General features: G+C 38.6%; 1 long non-coding RNA gene across 1 annotated transcript; it reads right to left on the minus strand.

Annotated features, from left to right (window-relative positions):
- Positions 1-2,923: 2,923 nt before the first annotated feature.
- On the minus strand, positions 2,924-6,206 carry LOC147830803 (uncharacterized). The gene is made up of 2 exons (XR_015526213.1): positions 6,047-6,206; positions 2,924-3,465 (listed from the first exon to the last, which is right to left on the minus strand). It is a non-coding gene; the product is annotated as an uncharacterized LOC147830803 (long non-coding RNA).
- Between the last annotated feature and the right edge of the window lie 1,476 nt (positions 6,207-7,682).

Below are 7,682 nucleotides of genomic sequence, written 5' to 3' on the forward strand. Positions count from 1 at the left end.
ATGAATGGATGGATGGATGGATGGATGGATGGATGGATAGATAGATTAATTGATTGATTCACAAATTAATTAAGTTGTTTCTAATATTTACTGTTGCGAGTCTTCAAATCCTCTTTCCAAATATGTGAAATGAAGGCTTTGTGAAACCAAGCTTTGAAATGTTATTCTACAAACCGGCACACAGAGTCACAAAACAATGATTAAATGTCAGCGAGCACCAGGAAGAAGAACCCAAAAGCTGAACATTTGAAGAGGAGGTCAGTGTTTCCACCCAAACAAGCTGCTGAACTGAAGCATGAAGCTGAAATGTGTGGAGTGTCTCCATCCCACTAATTCCTGTCTTTAATTAAAGCAAAGCAAAGGCAAGGGCTCTCACAGCCGCCTGATCTCTCAAGTGTTTTTGTGTCGGCGCCAATTACACCTTCCTCCTTAAAACTAAAAGAATAGCGTTCTGATTGGAGGGTTTATGCCAAAGTATTTAAAGGATAGTTCACCCCAAAAACGTACATTTGAAGTACATTTACTCAATAGTGTGTTTCTTTTTGCTCATGTAGAACATTATTGATAAGTAGCTGAATTTGTGATTTGTGAAAATACATATAGTGTGATTTTGAGAGTTGAAAACAAAACACACCCTCAGAAAATGACATTAAGATTAAGGTGGGTCTAGGCTCTGCATTGGTTGGGGATATTCCAAATTGCACCAAAACAAGAATCACGATTGGCTTAAGATTGGCAATGAAAATTGCCAATGAAAAAAGAAAGGAAATGACATATGCTGCTGCTTCTAGCTACTTATTTAAATCAAAACAGGCTCATTATGAATACGTACCGGATTCTGTTTTTGTGTGTGTGTGTGCAACCAGCTGACTAGTTACAGCTCTTACCAGTTTGCAGTGTTTGAGTGGAGTTGAATGTGATGTTGGGGTTCAGCAAAGAACGATTCCAGAAAGCAGGAAAAGATAAATAAAATAAACTGTTAAATAACAGGGTGAGAATGTGGTAAGACATTGATAAGAACATGGTAAAAAAATCAGGCGGCCACGAGGGCTTTACTTTTTTTTGGATTGCTTTTAAAAACACTGTTAGTTGCGTTTAGGGTATGGGGTTTGAAGCTTGTGAATCTGTGCTTTTGAAAACACTATTGGTTGGGTTTAGGGAAGGTAGTGGAGGTCGGTCAGTTGACAGTGGCCTCTGGTGGATTTACGTGAGAATAGCAGTCTCAAATTACCCTCACAAGAGAAATTTGAGGTCTGAAAAAGTGTACACAGTGGCCTCTGGTTCCAAAACGTACCTCCTGGGACACATTTTGCACACTCTACAGAATTGTAGGCAGGAGTACATATCTACAATGAATTAAAATGAGCTAAAACAACACAATTCTACTTTTTTTTTTTTTTTTGGAGAGGGGACTACTTAATTGTTTTATGTTCAATCATTAATTAACCTGTAATTTATAGTTGCTATGGAAATGCGATTTCTGTAGTAAAAAAAACGAACCAATAATGTAGTTTTATACAACAAGGGTGTATTATATTACAATACAAATTCTTGTCATTCATGTATCGTAGTATAATATACCCTAGAAAAGTACGGTAATGAGAAGTATGATTATTTTACTATGGTAGTTGCATTTGGTACGATATGTCGACATGCTGGCTACAAGTAGGTGCCGACATTCTTTATGATACCATGATATTTGATAATTTATGGCTTTTTTTAGATTATTATTGATTTGGAATATTTAGGGTTTTAGTTTGTGCAACTGTTGGAAAATCTGATCTTCGGTGGACATTTCGTGCCACGTTAGCCAATCAGGAGCTTTCTCTTGTAGGGGCGTGTTTATGATGTAGCGCCTCTTGTTGGTGTCCCGTGGGGAAATCCTCCTGCCGTCACCGAACAACAGTTGATCAAACTGGGCTTGGCTCAGTCGCGCACCGCTGACATCATCCAGATTAAGTTTCTGGAGGAGTTTATAAACTCACAGAGCTAGGTGCACCTCTGAAAGGGTGTAGTAGACTCAGACACAGCTCCAAATAGATCGACGCTGTTTTTCATCCTTCATAAAGCACATAAACACAGCTATTAGCTCAATAAAATCCATATAAGTCATTTAGCAACGAAGCTACAGTCACCGGGCAGACAGAAGCCCTAGCCATAACACGAATCCACGTCTATTGCGCAGTGAATTCGACAGGCGAATGAAAAGTAAACTCAAAATGTTCACGCATCTATTTATACACGAATTTTGCAATTTATCTGCCATACCACATCTGGTGTGAACACATTAGACTGCCCACTGCCAAATAACACAAGAGTTACCGACTGATACCTCGTTTTATTCAGAAATTGAATGCAGACCGCTTTTAGCAACACAAATCGAATAAGTTATCTTAATTGTTTTTGAAAAGTGGATTGAACATAAAACAATTAATTTGTCCCCCCCAAAAAATTACAAATTGTGTTGTTTTCACTTTAAATTAGTAGTTTGCACAAGCAAGCAGAAAGGTCATTTTTTGAGTGCTCTCTCCAACTTCACTTCCTGTCTAAATGTGATACTTGTGATTATAAACAACAAAAACAGAAAAAACAAACCTTTAAATAAGTATCATTGAGAGCTTTTGGTATCAGTATTTTTGTTTCACCTGTATGTTTTATGTATTTATTCACTCTAAAAGTGCACTTAATGGATAAAAAAATGGCAATAGTTTCAACTAATAGGCATCTTCAATGCTTTACTGAAGAAATAGACCCACTTACATCTTGGATGGCCTGAGGGCGACTACATTAACAGCGAATTTTCATTTTTGGTTGAGCTATCCCTTTATTGCCAGCATTTCATAGACCCATTTTCGAGGCCTTTGCCATCTGTCATGCATTTCTTTTCCCCTTTCGTTCACATCAAAGGAGAGATGACACTGAGTGACGGGCCCAATCTGTTCCCTCATGTGAAACACAGAGAGTGCCATGTATTTATTTTATTTTGAAGTCTGTTCTCGTTTCAATTTTGTCCCCCCCTACGCTCGAAATCCACCACAGTGCGTTAGCCAATATGTGTCCGTTGTCTCGAGTTCCTGCGCCTTTGACAATTGCAAATGTAAAGTTCACAACTGACTGCCTTTGCATCTGCTCCTCGAAGGCCACGGCTGTTTGATGTCAGGAAGGCTGCGAGAATTGAAATTCCTCCCGACGTGCTTTTAGAAACTCGCTCTCAGACTCTTGAGGGAGGGTGAAGGGGGTGAGATCAATTGCAATAAAAGCTCACCTCCAAAAAAGGTGCCATCGCAGACCATCTCGGGAATCCCGATGTGACGTGATGCTCTGACTGGTGAAAGGTGAGTGGGTCTGTCGTCTGCAGGTTATAAATACTTTCACCTCGGCAGTCAATAATGACATCCTGAAGTGCCCCAGAGCTGTCGCTGTCCAATAACTCAACATGGTGTGCATGTCAGTCAGCACGACACACTGAGAAAACAATAAATCACTTCAGGTACAGTTGGCGCATAACATGCCTTTAATAATATATACAGTTGAAGTCAGAATTATTAGCCCTCCTGAATTGCTAGCCCACAACACCCCCATCCCCGATCCATTTTTCCCCCAATTTCTGTGTAACAGAACAAAAAAAAAAATTGCAACACATTTTTAAAAATGATAGTAATAGTTTAATAACTGATTTATCTTTATCAAGCCTAAAATCATGTAGTCTGAAATCGCCATTTGTTATTTCTTATGGAGGTGCGTGGCTTGCGCACGCATATTGGAAGCGGCACACTCACACCTTCAAGGTGCACCCAGTTGAAAACATCTCAAGTGCATACTGTAAGTCACAAGACAATAACATGACCGATCAGCTGCATACTTTTGTATTAGATTCACACATTTCGAAAGATTTTCTCTATAAATAAAACTTGTATCAGAGTTGCAGCAATGTTTTGTCAGCTTGTCGCCCTCTGAGAAAATGGTGGTCGCATGGCAATCTATTTATACCCAAAACCACTCCCTAGTCCTGGACTGTGTTAAAATTGTCAAGCGTTTACCGGTCTGTGGTGTTAAAAAGGTTGGGGACCACAGCTGTAGACAATTGAACACAAATACTGCTCAAGGAAGCTGATAATATTGACCTTAAAATGGTTTTAAAATTTTAAACTACATTTATTCTAGCCAAAATAAAACTAATAAGACTTTTTCCAGAAAGAAGAAAATATCAAATAGGAAATTCTGTGAGAATTTTCTTGCTCGATCAAACATAATTTGAGAAATGAATGAATAATTTCAGTTACTTCACAGCCTACAACAGTTAAAAAACAAATAAAACAAATCAGAAGGCTTTGAATGAGATGTGTAAGAAAGTAGTTCTACAAACAGGAGCTGTTTGAGGACAAAATGTAACAAATGTATTAAAATACAATAACAAGTCTGAATGATATGTTAAGGTGGAGGAAGTGTGGCATATGTTGATTCGGGTGTGCATTATTTTCGAATAATTCAATGGCCTGTCATCAGTTATTCCCTAAGCTCATTTTAATTACGTACCCCATATACATTTCTGGAGAAGACCAAATATGTGCCAGGAGCTACTTTTTTTTTTTTTTTTGCAGTTTTTGTTTTCACAAAACCACCAGAGGCTGCTGGTTATGGTTTTTGAGATCTCAAATTTCGCTTGTGAGTGCCACACTGCAAAAAATATGCTTTTCTTACTTCTTACTGTTTCTAGTCCAAGTATCTAAAAATTCTCATATCAAGAGGCATTTTTTAGGCAAGCAAAACATATTGTCTTGTTTTCACAAATAATATGCCAATATTAAGGGAGTTTTTCCTTAAAACAAGGACATTTTTTGCTTACTCCATTGGCAGATTAATTAGCTTGTTTTAAGGAAAAACTCACTTAATTTTGGCATAGTATATCTTAAAACAAAACAGTTTGTTTTGCTTTTCTAGAAAATTATTCTTGATTTAACTGTTTTTAGATATGTGGATTAGAAACAAGATTAAAAAAAATCGAAGAAATGCATTTTTTGCAGTGCATTCGCACTAGCTCTTCTTGCGTAAATCAACCAGTGGCCGCAGTCGACTGGCTAACTGACTAACTGAACGAACAATTTCCCACCCACACACTTCACTAAACCCAACTGATGCAGACAAAATGCAGCCATGAGTTCCTCTAGCTGCATAATTTGCAATCTCCAGAAATGTATATAGGGCTATGTTTTCAGAATGAGCCTATGTTGGTTATTCCACACATAATACAATCATTTAACAAAGAATAACAAATGCAATCACAGCGGCAATATCATGTTGACTACTGTATATTTGTAAAATTCATCAAATTTAACTTTGTCATAATGTATTTATTGTTATTTTCCCCGCCAACGTCCACCGTTACTGCATAAACACGAAAAATGTCCGCTTGAAAGGGCGACTATTAGCCAAGCAAACATGAGTTCATGAAGGTGTAAAGAGGCTGACAGGCAGCACATTGTCCAATGGCTTTGAGTACAGCCTGCACCATCATGTCGAGCAGATAAGGAGAGCTTATGAGCTCTAAAACAATGAGACGTGAAGCCAGTCATCACTAATGGTTTGACAGCCAAATCAATGCGCAGAAGCTCTTATTGAATACAGTACAATACTGCCACGTTTGTTGCAGCAAAATTGTTTGGCTCACACTATCTTTAGTTCAGCTGCAGTGATGGAGCACCATTAATCTGTTTTCTTTTTTTGTGTGCGTCTCCTCCTCTCTTGTTCCCTCTCTCTCTCTCACTCCATCACCTCCTTATCCTCCTTATCTTGGTGACTGTGCAACAACTAATCCCGAGGGATTTGAACCTAATGAATCTCATTGATTTGTTCTAGAAGGATGAGGAACAAGACAGAATGGGGTGTTTTGACACAAAAAAATTAGATTCACCCTCAAGTGTCTTTTGGGCTCTGTAAGCTTAAGAGGTGAGAGAGAAATTTGGACTTGAGGTTTATAATTAGATTTTCTTCTCATGAACTCTCTGCTAAGTCTTTTCTGTAACCATTCTGTAACCCCAGTGCTCACCTTTTTTTTCTTGCAAAACTGCAGTATCCTCTTGGTTTTCTTTTTTCTGGTGGATGCGGGTGGCATAGGAATCCCTTTCAAGTATAGATCAACATTCTAATTCTAACCCTGGAGGCAAACTTTGTGGGATGGTTCACCCAAAAAGGAAAATTACCTCATCATTTACTCTCACTTAGAGAAGTTTATTTATAAACTAATTTCGGGAGATCACCTGCTTATGATTGCTTGCGGCTGGTCCCGCATTATCCTATTTATGATTCATCAATCAGATGATTCCTAAGCCACTATAAATACCCTAAGTTCCATATCACAGCTACCTTTGCTTTGAAGAATCCCCCCTTCCATTCCTACTCCTCCTCCATTCCTAGATAGGTGGTGCGATGGCTAAGTGGTTAGCAATGTTGACTTAAAGAAAGAACATCACTGGTTTTAGTCCTTACCAAGCCAGTCGACATTTCTGTGCGGAGTTTACACAATCTCCACATGCTCACGTGGGTTTTCCATGGGCAACTTATGTCAATCGACTAGTCCAAATAGGCACCATAGACATGCTCCTAGTAAGAAGTTATTTCTTAAGAGCAATCCCTATCTGTTCTTTAACTACTACAGTAGGGGAATTCTCAAGATCTACCAGAGCTCAAACTCCCCTCTTGCCTTGCAAATGGGAGGGAGCCCCGGGCTCAAGGATCTTCTCTCCCAGGACAGCATGCCAAACAAGCTTTATAATCAATCATCAGCTAAGTGTGAACTCTTGAATGTGGTTTAAAATCTTTATGAGTTTCACAAAAGAATATATTTGGAAGATTGCTGGTTGTTGGTACTTATTGACTTCCATAGTAGAAAAAAATATACTATTATAGGCAATCAGTGTCAGCTGCCATCATTTTTGGGTTAACTATCACTTTAAACACTTTATTAGTTTAAAGCCAGGCAGGGTTGTGTCCGGTCAGTATCTGGATGGGAGACCACATGGAAAAGCTAGGTTGCTGCTCAACATGCGGTCTGTGTGGGTCCTAATGCCCAAGTATAGTGAAAGGGACTATATACTGCTTAGAACTGCTTACTGCTTAAAGATGTTAAACTGATGACCTGACTCTTTGTGATAGCTAAAAATCCCAGGATGTCCTTCGAAAAAGAGTAGGGGTTTAACCACGGCATGTTGGCCAAATTTGCCCTCTGGCCTCTGTCCATCATGGCTTCCTAACTATCCCTTTATCATAATTGGCTTCATTATGTCTTCTCTCCACCAATCAGCTGGTGTGTAGTATGTGGCCTGGCATAACATGGCTGCCATCACTTCATCCATGTGGTTGCTGCACACTGGTGGTGGATGAGGAGATCCCCCCAAAAAATGTGTAAAGCAAGTGTCCAGAAAAGTGCTATATAAATGTAAGGAATTATTATTATTATTAACTGGTGCTTAACCCAAATATCTAATCAGCCAATCACATGTCTCAATTTTATTTCAATCTCAAACTTTAAGCATTTAAATGTCGTCAAGAGTATCTGCTGAAAGTCAAAAGGAATATTTAACAGACTTTGATTATCCCAAGCTAATATCTTAAACAAAAAAGTAATGAGTTCATTAGTCAAATATCCTCTACAGTCAACAGATCTGTAATTAATTTTAGTAGAA

This window comes from Danio rerio, chromosome 25, assembly GCF_052040795.2.
Source record: "Danio rerio strain M-AB ecotype USA chromosome 25, GRCz13ab, whole genome shotgun sequence".
Classification (NCBI taxonomy): domain Eukaryota; kingdom Metazoa; phylum Chordata; class Actinopteri; order Cypriniformes; family Danionidae; genus Danio; species Danio rerio.